At 50.6% G+C, this 15835-nt stretch overlaps 1 long non-coding RNA gene and 1 pseudogene across 1 annotated transcript; one reads left to right on the plus strand and one right to left on the minus strand.

The window, feature by feature from the left end:
* Positions 1-397: 397 nt before the first annotated feature.
* LOC121135818 lies at positions 398-532 on the minus strand (annotated as a pseudogene).
* Positions 533-5976: 5444 nt separating this feature from the next.
* On the plus strand, positions 5977-10636 carry LOC121135777. The gene is made up of 2 exons (XR_005872888.1): positions 5977-7458; positions 10183-10636. It is a non-coding gene; the product is annotated as an uncharacterized LOC121135777 (long non-coding RNA).
* Positions 10637-15835: the final 5199 nt, after the last annotated feature.

Here is a 15835-nt window from a genome sequence, read left to right on the forward strand (position 1 = left end):
CAGGCTGAGATGAGCCCCCAGCTGTCGGTGCTGGGAACTGAACCTGGATCCTCTCAAAGAGCAGTCTCAACCACAGAGCCACCTCTCCAGCCCCTCAAATCTGGTGGCTCTGGTGAAAAAGTATTAAATTTTATTTTACTATTATTAACAGTCATCTGTGTGGCATTGGGACTGTGCATCTGTATATACACCACATTCATGCATCGCCCAGGGGGGCCGGGAGATGACATCAGACCCCCTGGAACGGGAATTAAGAGATAGTTATGAGCCATCATGGCGGTGCTGGGAATTGAACCCGGGTCCTCTGCAAGAGCAGCCAGTGCTCCTAACTGCTGAGCCATCTCTCCAGTCCCTACTGCAATATTTTATGATGCTGGGTTTTTTTTTTTTAATTGTTTAGGAGAGAGTGTGAATGCAGCTCAAACTACCACAAACTATGTAGTTAAGTTTCCCACATCTGGGGAAACCTCAGGGGTCAGCACATCAGAGGGCAGCGTTTGAACTTCACCCTGGGAAACTACCTTGTTCATGTGATTTGTTTTTAACCTCTTCTCATTTCAGAATAATTCTGATTACTGGTAGTTATTAGTTATTGCTGACTTTTTTGTTTTTTTTTTTTGTTTTTGTTGTTGTTGTTGTTTGTTTTGTTTTTCGAGACAGGGTTTCTCTGTGTGTCTTTGGAGGCTGTCCTGGAACTCCCTCTGTAGACCAGGCTGTCCTGGAACTCACAGAGATCCCCCTGCCTCTACCTCCCGAATGCTGGGATTAGAGGCGTGCGCCACCACCGCCCGGCTCTATTGCTGATTCTTAAACGTGTGTGCCACGCAGCGTTTTTGCTACTAAAGCACAGAAAAAGAGTTCAGAGAAAAATCTACCGGGCCGAGAGTCGCTCTAGTCGCTGAGCACTTTAGCCTGGTGCATCGCTCAAACTCTACTCTAGATGTCGCTGTGGAGACGTTTTCCCACACGTGGGTGTGTGTCTCACTCAAACCAACATCCTCTTGTGGAATCGGGGGACCTCACCGGGCCCCCACTTCCCCCTGAGGCCACTAGAGGCAGGAGAGACGTTTTCCTCGCTGGTGCAGCTACCGAGAAGGCGCACGTGCTCCTATAAACATGCCTGTTGGAACCCACAGAAAGCAGAGGGGCATGTTGGGACTAGGAAGGGGACTCAAGGGAGGGGGAGAGGACAAGGGAGAGCAAAGGGAGAATGTGAGCGCGACAGAAATGCATTCCATACACAAGAAATGGTACCGTGAACCCACTATTAGGGATAGGTAATACATCCCAATAAAAACATAGAGAGTAAAGCAGGGAGGAGCGGGTCTTATCCAGTCAACCAAGGGTCTCAGACCCCTCTGAGGGGTCCCTGCAGACCACAAGCTGGGACACCAGCTCTTCCCAGCCCATCTCTCTACTCCTTTGGAGGACAAGGGACACGGAGCCCGCGGGTTGCAGTCCTAACCCCGCCAGGGGTCGAGCAGTCATCTTCGAGCTTCCTTTCCGGAGTCTTGTGATGTGCTGGGCGGTGTCCTCGGGCCCCGCCTGCTGGAACACGGGGTGGCAGTCAGTGGCTTCAGATGAGGAGCAGAGTTCTTATCAGGACAGCCGGAAGCTCTGCCCATTAGACTTCCGGCTGAGTTGCGATAAGTCCTCCGTTTAGCCAGGGCGTGCCTCCCCAGCTCCTGTGGAATTCAAGGAAGCCTATCTGGCACCTAGGTCTTCTTCACTCTGTGGGAGGGAGCACTTCCTGTTTGCTTAAACTTCGAGGAAGCCGTCACAGTCGGTTGATTTGGTCACACACAGAATAGGAGGAGGTCGTACCGGCTTTCCCTAGAGTCCCCGAGTGTGTCTCAGGGGTCGGTCAAGTGCCTGAGCTGGTACCTAACCCCTTTCCTCACTCTCAGGCCTGGTGGCAATTGCCTTCACCTGCTGGCATCTCACCAGCCCTAGAATCTCCTCCTTGACCTTCTTACTACCCCCACGAAGAAGGCAAGTGAACATAGAGACTCCACAAATGCCCCCACCTTAAGCACAGCTTGGGCAAAAATAACTAAAGTAATGTCAACACCAGGAACCAAACACAACACCAATATCGACCCAGCACCAAAACCCTGAGTCCAGTGCTGATGCCAAACCACACCAACACCGTAGACCCAACGCCAGTCAAGACCAACACAGTGACCCCAGGTCAATGTCATCAATGCCAGTACCAAAAAGGGCATCGCTCAGTCGGCTAACTGCCTAGCATGCACCAAGCACCAGACTCCATGCTCAGCTCTGCAGGGTAGCACACACCCAGAATCCCAGCACTTCTGAGGGAGAAGGATCAGAAGTTCAAGGTCACCCTCAGGTACAATGAGAGTTCAAGCCCAGCCTGGGCCATGTGAGACCCTGTCTGGAACAAAAGGAGGGGAAGCCGGAGGGATGGCTCAGTGGTTAAGGGCACTGGCTGCTCTTCAGAGGACCTGAGTTTGGTTCCCAGCACCCACACGGCAGCTCACAGCCACCTGGAACTCCAGCTCCAGGGGTGCAACACCCTCTTCTGGCCTCCTCAGACACTGCACACACACAGGTGCATATGCGTGAGTACTGTGACCCATAGCAAGAGAACCCACGAAGCAGGCAAGCAAGCTGGTGCGCACACGCACACACGCACACGCACGCGCACACACACGAGCACACACGCACACGCGTGTGCACACACTCGAGCACACACACGAGCACACACGCACACGCGTGTGCACACACGCGAGCACACACACACACAGAGACAATTAAAAATTTTAGGGCCGGAGAGATGACTCAGAGGTTTAGAGCACTGGCTGCTCTTCCAGAGGCCCTGAGTTCAATTCTCAGCAACCACATGGTGGCTCCCAACCATCCGTAATGAGATCTGGCGCCCTCTTCTGGCCTGCAGGGATACATGTATGTAGAACCCTGTATATAATAAATAAATAAATCTTAAAAAAACTTATTTTAAGAACAAAGGCCTGGAGGGGGGCGACAGCACCCTCAGCAGAATTGAGCTTGCTCAGCTCGGTCCAAGTGACCGTCAGCCTGTCCATCCTCAAGAGAGAGAGACTCTCAGACCTCTTAACGGTCTCCCAACTAGACATGGTCTGTGTGGATCTTGTGGGGCAGCTCACGTCTCGGGCTAGCTTGGCCCCTTTCCTTATCCATAGCTTTGTCAGGAGGATTACCCAGAATGCTCCAGGAGGAGAGAAGCACATCCGTCCAAGCCTTAAACAACTGCTTCAGCGGCTCAATAGAATTCAAGTCCCCTGGGTCTCGAAGCCGTGTGCCATTCTTGGCTCAGACATTCTAGAGCATTCTAGAATGCCCTATAGGAGATGGCTGCTGGCAGTCTTCCAAAATAACTCAAAACGCTTAGTTCAGGAGCCGCGCCTCCTTTCCCCTGTAGGTGGTGTGTCTTACAGCGGCTTTGAGGCTGACTGGTGACAGGCCGGAGTAATCCCCGCACACAGGACGCTGTAAGGGAGGGTCTGCCGTTACCATAGAAACAGAAGCAGCACTGTGTGGAGAACCAGAGAGTCAGCACGGTGGCGTCCAGAGAGGAGAGGTGTCTCTCTCCCCTCAGACCCGGAAAGCAGCTGCGGTTAAAGTGGGAACGAGGGGGCCGGGGCATGGGCAGCAGTTCAGAGAGTTCATCGCTTCTACAGAGGACCTGGGTTCAGTTCCCAGCTCTCTGACCTCTGCCGGCACCGGGGGCACACACGTGGTGGACATACATAAATGCATGCAGGCAAACACGCACGTGATGGGGTGGGGGGTGTCGGGTGATCTGTGTCATATGTCAAAGAAGGAGAGTCACCCCAGAATGGGATTTGGGGCTCTCTGGCAGCATGGAGAAACCATTTCTGTGAACTGAACCTCAAACCTAGGTTCCGATGCATATTTATTGATTGATACACAGTGTGGTACTTGGGGTACAGCGAGTTCCTCGTACCAAAGCCCCTTTGATCTGTCGTGTGTGTCCTCTGAAGGAAACCATCACACCCCACAACTTTAGTCCTCATTGTGCACTGTTTGCAGTATCCGATAAGTCAAGGTGCTCTGTGTCCAAAGGCATGCAGCAGAAAGACTGCCTGATCCAGGCCGTGGGACCTGGCCCATGTTCTAAAGAGTCCAGTTCAAGGCCAGCCTGAGCTACATATCAAGACCCCATCTGAAAAGAGAGAGAGAGAGAAAAAAAAAGGATGCTGGGCATTGGTGTCGCACGCCATTAATCCCAGCACTCAGGAGGCAGAGGCAGGCGGGTCTCTGTGAGTTCACGATCAGCCTGGGCTACAGAGTGAGTGCCAGGACAGGTTACAAAGTTACACAGAGAAACACTGTCTCAAAAAAACAGAGGTGGGAGGGACGAAAAGATGTCTCTTCTCTCTGGTAGCAGCTATAAAACTTTTGTAATGAAAGGAGTCTTAGGCACTGAATACCCGGGAACAAGGTGTATATTTCTCACACAAAGAACTTTAAGGTAATGTAAAAGATGTGTGTAAAGAGACCCATGGAGACCAGGAGAGACACCCAGGAGGTCCCCAGGAGGGAAGGATGTGTCCCCTACACAGGGCAGGGTCATAAGGAGCCACCGACTTTTGTCAAGCTGGCAGCGGCGTTGCTTTAGTCTGTATGGACTGTTTAAAAAGCACTGGGCAAAGATTCACATCTTGATGACAGAGGCTTGTGAATCGCTGACTCACAACTATGAAGTTGGTGTCCATACTCAGGACTCTCTCGAAAATAAGACGCTGGGCCCTGGCGACTACACAAGAATTTAGCAGCTGAAGTAGAAGCTTCTGCTCCATGAATTCAGCGGTAGCTGAGGTCAGGCGCCAAGTACAAGCTGTGGAGGAGAAAAGTCAGTGCACATTATGCAGGCGAGATGAACACGCATTGAAGAGGCCACCCTTTGCACCAGACTGCAGAAAAATCACCCACCATGATCAAGTAGGCTTCATCCCAGAGATGCAGCGATGGTTCAACATACAAAAATCCATCAGTGTAATCCACCATATAAACAAACCGAAACAGAAAAACCACATGGTCATCTCACTAGATGCTGGAAAAGCCTTCGACAAAACCCAGCACCTCTTCATGACAAAGGTCTTGGAGAGGTCAGGGATAATAGGAACACACCTAAACATAATAAAAGTAATATACAGCAAACCAACAGGCAACATCAAACTAAGTGGAGAGAAACTCAATGTGATTCCTCTAGAATCAGGAACGAGACAAGGCTGTCCACTCTCTCCATAGCTCTTCAATATTGTACCTGCAGTTCTAGCTAGAGCAATAAGACAACAAAAGGAGATCAAGGGGATACAAATTGGAAAGGAAGAAATCACACTTTCACTATTTGTAGATGACATGATAGTTTACAAAAGTGACCCCAAAAAAATCTACCAGGGAACTCCTACAGCTGATAAACACCTTCAGCAAAGTAGCTGATGGAAGCAGAAGCAGACACCCACAGCTAAACACTGAACTGAACTCCTGGAATCCAGTTGCAGAGAGGGAGGAGGGATGGTCAAAGGGGTCAAGACCAGGCTGGGGAAACCCACAGAAACAGCTGACCTGAGCAAGTGGGAGCTCATGGACCCCAGCCAGACAGCTGGAGAACCAGGCTAAGACCAACCAAGCCTCCTGAATGTGGGTGTCAATTAGGAGGCCTGGGCAGTCTATGGAGTCCCTGGTAATGGAACCAGTATTTATTTATTCCTAGTGCACGAATGGACTTTCGGAGCCCATTTCCCATGAAGGGATACTCTCTCAGCCTAGATACACAGAGGAGGGCCTAGGCCCTCCCCCCAAATGATATGACAGACTCTGAAGATTCCCCTATGGAAGGCTTCACCCTCTCTGGGGAGTGGATAGGGGGTGGGATAGGGGGTCAGTGGGGGACATGGGAGGATGGGAGGGAAAGGGAACTGGGGTTGATATGTAAAATAAGATCGTCTCTAAATTGAATTATAAATAAACAAATAAAAATAGTAGAATTGTTAAAAAAAAATACTGTGGTGCTGGTTAGGGTTTTGGCCAACTTGACATAGACCATGGTCATCTGGGACCCTCCATCAGATTAGCCTGTGGGTAGGACTATGGGGCGTTTTATTGACCGATGGTTGATGGGGGGCAGCCTGGAGGCGGTGCCACTCTGGGCAGGTGGTGGTGGGTTGTGTAAGAAGACTGAGTGAGCCATGGGGAGCAAGCCAGTGAGCAGCGCCCCTGCATGGCTCCTGCCTCGGCTTCCCTTGATGGTGGACTATACCCCGTAAGTCAAGCCCTTTCTTCCCCCAAGTTGTTGTTGACCAGTGTGTTATCACAGCAACAGGAACCAAACTAAGTCAGAAATTGATAGCTGGTCACAGGGCATCATGGTGACAGGCCTGGCCGTCTTGTTTTGGGGAGCATGTTGGGAGCGTGGAGGACTTTGGGCTGCTGAGTGTTCAACGCTGCTTTGTGGGAGCTTGGAAGGTAAGAGTGTTGAGGGAAATGGGGGCATCGGCCGCCCGGCCTGTGGAGTTTCAGAGGGAAGCAAAGCCTCCGCAGGAGTTTCAGAGGGAAGCAAAGCCTCCCCAGGGCCACTTGTAGGTCGGTTTGAATAATCCGTGGTTTCTGGTCCGCTGGCGCTGAGGGGGTCAGCTGGAACTAATAAGAGACCAGAACCACTGAGGAGAACTCTTCTGGGAACTGTTTCCTCAGGGTCAGCACACAGACCCGGGGTTCAGAGAGGGCCAAGGCTGCATCTCAAACTGGAAGTGAACTTGGGCACGGCGTAAGAGTCCCCTGTGTGGTACGTGACTTGGTGGCGTGAAAGGTCGTGGAGATTAGCTGAGGCTCCACACTGTGTGAGGCCAGGAGCAGTAATTGGTGATGGCGGAGACTCCTGGGTATGAAGGGGCCAAGGAGAGAAGCTGAGGAGGCACCAGGTGGCAGGGTGGGTCCCCGAAGATGTCACGAGAGGCCACTGGTGTAGTGCATAGCTGTCGTGTCGTGGATATTCCAGCCTTTTGGACGTTCCGGGACTGTGGGACAACCACCAGAAACAGGGCAGGCGTGGCGCGAGCCAGCCTGTAAGACCAGCTCTGCGTGCCGTGGATGGCAGGGCCAGCAGATCTGAGGCGTGGCGGGAGCTCATTTCAGGGTCCTCGATGGGCGCGTATAGCCACGTCCAAACAAGGTGCACTGTCCAGCCGTTCGCAGTGATGCTGATTGCACACGTGAAGGCTTCACCCTCGAGGCCTACTGGCCTCTCGCTGCCGTCTCGGGATTAGATTGCAGCGTATGACTTTGGATAGCACGCGGCAAGCCGCCCACAGCTGTTTTCAATAAAGGAGCGTCCCGTGGAGACTCGCGATATCTGCGTTGCTGGATGTTGGGCTTTTGCTTTGATCTGATCTAGCTGTGCTCCGCCTCCTTCTGGAACTAGCGAAGCAGGTAACTTGTTTCTTATTTTACAGGAGTCCACAGCTAGGAGACTTTGGACTTTTAAAGAGATGCTGGGCATTTGAAATAGACTGAACTTTTGAGCTGTATTTGTCAAAGCCTTGTGGGACTTTTAAAAGTCATACCGTGTTTTATATTGCGTTAGTAACAAGATAGCAGGGATAAAAACAGAGCAGGCTGGCCTCAAACCTAAAGAGATCCGCCTGCCTCTGTCTCCTGAGTGCTGGGATTCAAGGCGTGCGCCGCCACTCCTGGCCAGGTTATAGCTTGATAGTACGCTAGTGTGTCACACCAAGGGGTCAATTGTACCGGTTAGTTTTTGATACAAGTTAGGGTCACCTGGGAAGAGGTGAGGACATGCCTCCTTCAGACTGGCCTATAAGCAAGTCTGTGGGGCCATTTTCTTGATGAATGATTGGTGGGGGAGGGCACCGCCCACTGTGGGCGGTACCCTCCCTAGGCAGGTGGTCCTCAGCGGGGTAAGAAAGTAGACTGAACAGCCATGTGGAGAAGCTGGTTAGCTGATGGCCAGTTTGATTCTTACACCAGAGGATTCCACCCCGCCCCCCGACTCCTATGAAAGACAAGCCTGTGGCATCACTGAGTCACCTGTTCCCTTGGCTGTCCTCCTTGCGCTCAACCCTAACAGCTCTCAGGGGTGTCGGTGATCTCTAGGGCTTCCAATGACTGCCGCCCCAGCCGAGGCTACTTTCTAATCCCCAGAGAAAGCCTTGCCCAGCTCGCTCATCCGTCCTCACCCTGGGCTCGAACACTGTCCGTCCGTCCGTGTCCGTCCCCTCCCCCCCCCCCCCCCGGCATCAGCGTCTGGTGATGACTCTCTTGAATCCATTTTCCTTACAGTCGAGGAGGTGATTCTAAACCGTAAATCCCATCAGATCCCTCCCGGGGCTTCCCAGAGTCCACAGCTGAAGATCGCAGCTGCTTTCTTCGGTGTAGACAAGGTAGACACCTGGTCCCCACTCACAAGCTGTCTCCCCAATCTCACCCTCCTGGCCTGGCCGGGGCTGCTCTGTGACCTCCGACCGCAGCACACTTCCCGACTCTGCAGCCCCAGAAGCCCCTCAGATTGCTAGCCTGAGGTCCCTCTTCCCTCAAGGTGCAGGCACCAGGCAGAACGCCTCCCGTCAGCATCAGGCTGCCCGGGGCTGCCTCTCTGTCTAGTCCCAGCACCCAGTAGGGCCTCAGGAATATTGTGTGCTACGAGGGTTCCTCCCAGAGAGTTTGTGCCCTGGTGTGGCTCGGGTTCCCCTGACTCAGAGTTCCCAGTTGGGAAAGAAAGTGTCTTGGTGGTGACTCTGAATCTTACGGGCGGGTAGCCCCGACCCAGGGAGAATCATCCGGTTCACATCAGCTCTTTCTGTGAACTTGGCAGAATCAGCATTTTTTTATGTAGCTAATAAGTAAGTTAATGGTGGAAAAAGAGTCTAAAACGTGAAGTCAGTTTTTGAGCGGAGAGAGCCGAGAAGAGGGTCTCATTTTGTGGTCCAGGCTGGCCTCCAACTCATGGGCCTCCTGCCTTGTCCCCTGCCCCAAATTCTGGGATCGTAGGCATGCACCATGCTCAGCTGCACATTCAAAATCTTTAACATAACTCGGGACCCACAAGTTTCCGTTATTTAGCAAGAATGGCATATTGCTTCATGATTCTTCTTAATGGGCTGATGTTGTAAGTGGCGTGGCATAGACCCATGTGTTCCCCCAGTCTCTGTTTATATTGAAACAATGGGCCCCAATAAACTGCAATTCCCTCTAGGAATCTCATCCTAGAGATGAGGTAAAGGCTGAAGCCTGGTGCCAGCCAGAGGGGCAGTTGCCTCCCAGAAAGAGATTTCAGAATGCTGCCATTTTCCACCTTGCTGGAGAGACTGGAGCCCAGACAACCGAGTGCCAGCAGCGGGCAGGCCCACACATTAGCAACAGGAGACTGCTTGGCTGTGCATGTCCCTGGCTCCTGTGTGTGGCCCCTGTGTGTATTTTAACCTCACTATAGGACCCCTCCCCCCACTGTAGATTGCCTTTTTCTGCCTCTTGTTTTGTTTTTTGAAGACAGCCTCTCTGTGCAGCCCAGGCTGGTCTTGAACTCATAGAGATGGCCTGCTTCTGCCTTCTGAGTGCTGGGATTAGGTGTGTGCCCCCCAGCCTGATGTGATTTTTTTTCTTTTAACATTGAATTTGGCTGCTTTAATTGGCTTTTCAAGGACAGATGGTCACTTGGCCTCTCAGGGTACGGAGTGTGACCTCAGATTTGAGAATGCTGCAGCAATGATAACACAAAGTTTTTAAACGTATGTTGTCTTGAGCCGGAGATACGGCTTAGTCACCCACAGGTACAAGCATGAGGACTGAGTTTGATTCCCCCGTGTCTGGGTATAAGCACACACCTGAAATCCCAGTACTAGGAAGGTAGAGATGGGTGCGGGGGTTGGGGATGGGAGTTGAGTGTCCCTAAGGCTTGATGGTCAGCCAGACTAGCCAGTCAGTGAGCTCCAGGTTCAGGGAGAGACTCTGTCTCAGAAATAAGGTGACTAAGCCATCGAGAAATACACGTGACACCAAATTGGCACAGGTATGCACATATACACCCCAAACACAAAGTTAGCCTCTTTAGCCTCTTAGTTTTCTTTAAAGACAATCTTGGCTTTTATATAGTCTTTCTTTTTAAAGCACTGATAATGATCACTGTTCTAACCCCAGCACATGCAGAACACATGGGGGCCTCGCTGGCCGTGGTCTGTGGTACATCCTACCCACAGTGGAAACACCGGGTTGGCACAAGCGAAGACACCCACTTGAGTGGCCAGGCAATCCCTGAGACCTGAAGTTTCCACCAGAGTGACGTCTTCCACTAAGAACAAAATCAAAATCAGTTTCAGAAATAATGTGGGCTTGTTTCCGAAGAAGCCGAAAGCTTAAATAATTTCATTTATTTGGGTTGTTGAAATGTATGTTTTTTCTGTTAAAACAAATGATTGGATTTCCTAAACTACCTTCTAAAGGGAACCATTTTCTCCCGTCTCCAGGTTCCTTTTTTTTTTCTTCTTTGTTATCTCCTGAGTGACTCATATCCCAAGTTCCTGTGCTTTCCATTTACTTATATGCGATGCCGAAATATACTATGACAAGAGTGTCATGAGGTCTAGAAAGTAAACAGTCTGCTGTGGTTTGAATCTGGAATGTTCCATATAGACACATGTTCTGAGCACTTGGTCCCTGGTAGTGCTGTTCCCATAGATTAGGGAACTTGGGGAGCTGGGACGTAGCTGGGGGAGGCAGGCCAGTCAGGAAGGGCCTTTGAAGGTTACACCAGCCTCCGCTGATGGTCTAGCTTCCTGTCTGCCAGTAAGTGAGACACCATAAAACATACTCCTGCCATTGCCAAGGACAGATCACTCACGCTGCAATGCCTTCCCTACCACGATAGCCTGGGGTCCTCCGAGACACAGAAGCAAAGCAAACCTTCCCTTCGCTCGGTGTCTTTGAGGTGCTCTGTCACAGGGATGAGAACGGTAGCTAACACAGCCTCCATCGGGCAAGCATATGTGGTGTGTTCCCTTCTGTGTTCCTAGTTGGGAACACACGAGAGTCTAGCTCAGTTACCCAGACGCACCACACTGGGCAAGTCAGAGGGCCCCACTGAATGTGAAGGGTGGTACACACAGACCAGGACACCAAGGGCCCAAAGGCAAGAGATGTCATTTTAGAATTGACAGGGTTCCCAAGTAGGTGATTTATCTGTTGTCCCAGCTACTCAGAAAGCTAAGGCAAAAAGATCCTTGATCCTGGCAGTCCCAGCCAAGCAACAAACTTGACACAAAACAAATTCGTTAGGAAAAATAAGAACTGCCCGGTGGTGGTACACACCTTTAATCCCAGCACTCATGAGGCAGAGGCAGGTTGGTCTCTGTGAGTCTGAGGCCAGCCTGGTCTACAAAGTGAGTTCCAGGATACCCAGGGCTACAAGGATATGTAGCCTATCTCAAAAATAAAAATAAAATGAATAAGAACCAGAAACAGTGGCACTCGCTTGTAATCCCAGCACTTGGGAAGCTGAGGCAGAAGGATCAGGAATTCACCATCATGCTTTACTTCTTACCAAGTTTAAGGTTAGCCTGGGCTATGTGACCTCCTATTTCCTAAATGCCCCCCCAAAAAGAAACAGAGTACAAAGATGAAAAAGAAAAAATTCTCTGTACAAACCAGGAATGGGAGAGAACTTTGTTAGCCTCGGCAAGGAATCTTACATTTTCTCTGTAAGAGAAGGAAAGGCTATCATATTGAATTAATTCCTAGCATTTCAGTCAAGAGTGAGAGACAATGGACTAGAAAAGGAAGAGACTACTGTCATTGTAAACAAATTGACCGCCAATGGGGAAAAGAATGTGTCTACACATTAGAAATGACTAATACAAGAAAGACTGTCCAAGAGACAGCTGAATGAGCCAAGCACAGCTCTCGCTCCAGCAACAAAGCAAACCATTCAGAAGGGACAACAAAGCAAAAGTCTGAGAAATTCTCTAAATTTCCAAAATGCTAACGGGGGCTGGTGAAGTCTCAGTGGTTAGGAGTTCCTGCTGCGTGCTGGTCCTGCAGCCATTCTGGATTTGAGTCGTCACAGCCACCTGCAATTCCACCCCCAAGGGATCTGGTGCGGCCTCCAGGCCTCCGAGAGCACATACGCACACAAGCACGCACCTGCACACAGACATAGACGTGTACATCTTACACATAGTAGATGTTACAATAAATATTAATTCCAGTAAAACTGTGAGACGAGTAAGCAGAGGATCCTGCTCGCCCTGAGGACATTGGACAGCGCAGTAGGCACTTTCAAGAGTGCTGATCTTGCCGGGCGATGGTGGCGCACCCCTTTAATCCCAGCACTCGGGAGACACATTCCAAGACTAGCATCTACAAACAGTTAGCCCAGCTCTCCCTACCAGTCATTCTCACTCACCGGGACCTGAGGGGGCACTGTCGACTGGGGGCTCTGCAGAGAGTTAGTGACTGGTGCAACAAGAGACCTGTGATTGGTGCCTATGTAAGGCCTCTGATTGGTGGAACTGAAAGCTGTGCAGTGATTGGTGCAGATTACAATGCTTTATTTGCATGCTACACCTCTGCCAAGTCTTTCTTTTAGCTTTTATAGCCAGGCTGTTGGGCTCGTCTTTTATTTAGTTTTCATATTTATTACACTTGTTTATTTATCTCTGTGTGTGCGTGCACATTCAGGCATATGTTTGAAGTTGGGTCATATATGGTTGTCAGTTTTCTTTCATGTTGTTGGGTTTGGTGACAAGGACATTTACCTGCTGAGTCATCTTACCAGCACTGTCTGAGTATTTCATTGTGGCAACAGGAAAAGAAACTAAGATAACTAACAATGATTTTTGAAGTGTTTTTCAAGACTGGGTTTCTCAAGGTGGCTTTCCTGGAACTCACCCTGTAGGCCAGGCTGGCCTTGAGCTCACAGAGATTTGCCTACCTCTGCCTCCCGAGTGCTGGGATTAAAGGTGTGTGCCACCATCGCCCCGCTTTGACTTTGGCTAGTGTTTATTGTCTAAACTATATAAGGATTTTTTTTTACAAATTTATAAGAAAAGGGCAAGTTATTTTTAACTTTTTTAAAAGATTTATTTATTTACTACATATACAGTGTTCTGCGTACATGCCGGAAGAGGGCACCAGACTGAATTGTAGATGGTTGTAAGCCACCATGTGTTTGCTGGGAACTGAACTCAGGACCTCTGGAAGAGCAGTCAGTGCTCTTAACCGCTGAGCCATCTCTCCAGCCCCAGGGCAAGTTATTTTCAATGGGGGAAAATAGCAAATCTTTCATTTATTTTAGAAGAAACACAAAGGACAGAGAGATGGCTCTGTGTTAAGAACATTGGCTGCTCTTGCAGAGGACAGGGGTTCTGTTCCCGGCATCCTTGTGGGGCAGCTCACAACCTCCTGTAACTCTAGTTCTGGGGGGGGGGGGGGGATCAGTGGCCTTTGTGGGCATGACATGCAGGTGATGCACATAAACACAGGCACACAAATAAATAAGAATACGCAGATCTTTTTATTTATTTTTAATTTTATATATTTGATTTTTTTTTTTGAGACAGGGTCTCTCTGTGTAGCCCTGGCTGTCCTGGAACACTCTATGTAGACCAGGCTGGCCTCGAATTCACAGAAAACCACCTGCCTCTGCCTCTGCCTCTGCCTCACAAGTGCCAGGGTTAAAGGCGTGCATTCATACGCACAGCTAAACCTTTCTTTTTAAAGGGATCAAACAGTGTATGACTATCAGTCATAAGGGACACTTAATCAGTCAAGAAAGAAAGGCGGAACGCCACCGCAGGAAATGCCATTTGCCCCACCAAACTGACAAGGGAATCTGATAACAGCAGAGGGCATGGAGGATGGCAGTCCCGCCAAAGCAGCTGGATGGGCAACAGCATGAAGGAGACCAACACTCAGAAGAGCATGTGCCACCATGCCCGCCTAATTACTTACTGCCTGGCTGCAAAGGTTAGCATCTAACTAACCAGTCACACGTGGTCTGAAGTGACAAGTCCCCCTCTGCCAGAGATAAACAACACTCCCAGTAGAACCTGCTCCCTCCTCCCAGGTCCCAGAGACAGCTCACAGGGGTTGTTGTTTACCGTGTTCACGGTGTAGCGTTCCCCCGCCCCCCAAAAGCTCCTCAGCCACCAGCCGGGGCGAGCCAAGCAGTCAATGCAAGGGCTTGTAGCGGACACAGCCGCGGACCTGAAACCACGAGATGCTCAGCCAGTTAAGTGCTCGCTGCGCAAGCATAAGGGCCTGAGTTCAGTCCCCAGAACGCGCACGCACATGAAAAAGCCCAGTGTGGTACCCGCGCTTGTAATCCCAGCCCTGAGGACGATGGAGCCATCAGAGGAGCAGCCGTCGAGGGTGACCTCGACACACACGTACACACACATACACGCTGAAAAAGAAATGTGCCTCCGTTTCGCTGGGCTCCATTGGGATGGGGGTGTCCTTTGTTGTTTCTGCACAGCCTGGCCCATCCTGACTGACCGAGGCACCTGCTCTAAGACCCAGCAGGTCTACTCCCAGGCTGTCTCCCTAGTGACTCTCGGAAGGGCCTGAATGCCGCTCCGGAGAGGACAGACTCACGAATGACGGCCTCTGCAGAAGGGCACCCTGGGTGCTGTACACAGCGACAGGGGTTATGAGTCCAGTTCTGACAACCACGGCTGCCTCCCACAGCACGGTAGTGGAGAGCTCAAAACGGAGGGGGGGCGCTCAAATTTTGCAAGAGCCCAATTTTTATATTTTTTGGGTGGTTTTTAAAAACTGAAAGGATAGCTGGGCATGGTGGTGCCCAGTTTGAATCCCAGCACGCTGGAGGCAGGGGCAGGAGGATCTCTGTGAGTTCGAGGCCAGCCTGGTCTGCAGAGGGATTTCCAGGACAGCCACGGCTGCACAGGGAGATCTTGTCTCACGAAATAAGTGAAATTTAAAACCTGACCGTGGCAGGGGGTGGGGGAGGCCTCGATCCAGTGAGGTCACAGGTGTCCCCCTCCGCACAGTGATGTGTGCCTTCCTACAGGGCCTGTTTTCTGATGCGCCTGACACAGAGGGACAGGCAGAAGTGTGGGGAGGGAGAGGACAGATGTTTGAACTCCTCTGAAGATCCCCTGGAACTCTGACAGGCCTTTTCCACGTGGGGGCGCAGTGGAGGAAGGTGTTGTAGTAAGTGAGAAGCCAGGGGAATTCGGCTGGGGAAACACACAGCATGGTACAGTTTATTGTCATGTATCCTATTTACATATTTACATATACTACACACACATACACACACACACACACCTACATTGATTTTACAATGATCTTAGCTGGACCATTGGTCCACGTGATCCAATTGAAGCTGCCTTTTTCTTCAGATTAAGTTTTATATATATATGTGTGTGTGTGTACATATATGTACATAAATGGGTTCTTTTTTGTGGGGGTGTTTTTTTGTTGTTTGTTTTTCAAGACAGAGTTTCTCTGTGTAATAGTCATGGCTGTCCTGGAACTCACTCTGTAGACCAGGCTGGTCTCAAACTCACTGAGATCCACCTTCCCCGCCTCCCGAGTGCTGGGACTAAAGGCGTGCGCCTCTACACCCAGCATTATGTATGTCTTGTTAAGGCGAATCTAGAAATTGGGCTCTCACCCCTTGCTCTTCCCTCCTCCTATTAAAAACGTCAAGGGTCGGGCTGGAGAGATGGCTCAGTGGTTAAGAGCACTGGCTGCCCTTGCTAAGGACCCAGGTTTAGTTCCCAGCACCCACGTGGTGGTTCACAGCCATCCGTAACTCCCTCTCTTCTGG

This window comes from Mesocricetus auratus, unplaced genomic scaffold, assembly GCF_017639785.1.
Source record: "Mesocricetus auratus isolate SY011 unplaced genomic scaffold, BCM_Maur_2.0 Super-Scaffold_100042, whole genome shotgun sequence".
NCBI classification, from domain to species: Eukaryota; Metazoa; Chordata; class Mammalia; order Rodentia; family Cricetidae; genus Mesocricetus; species Mesocricetus auratus.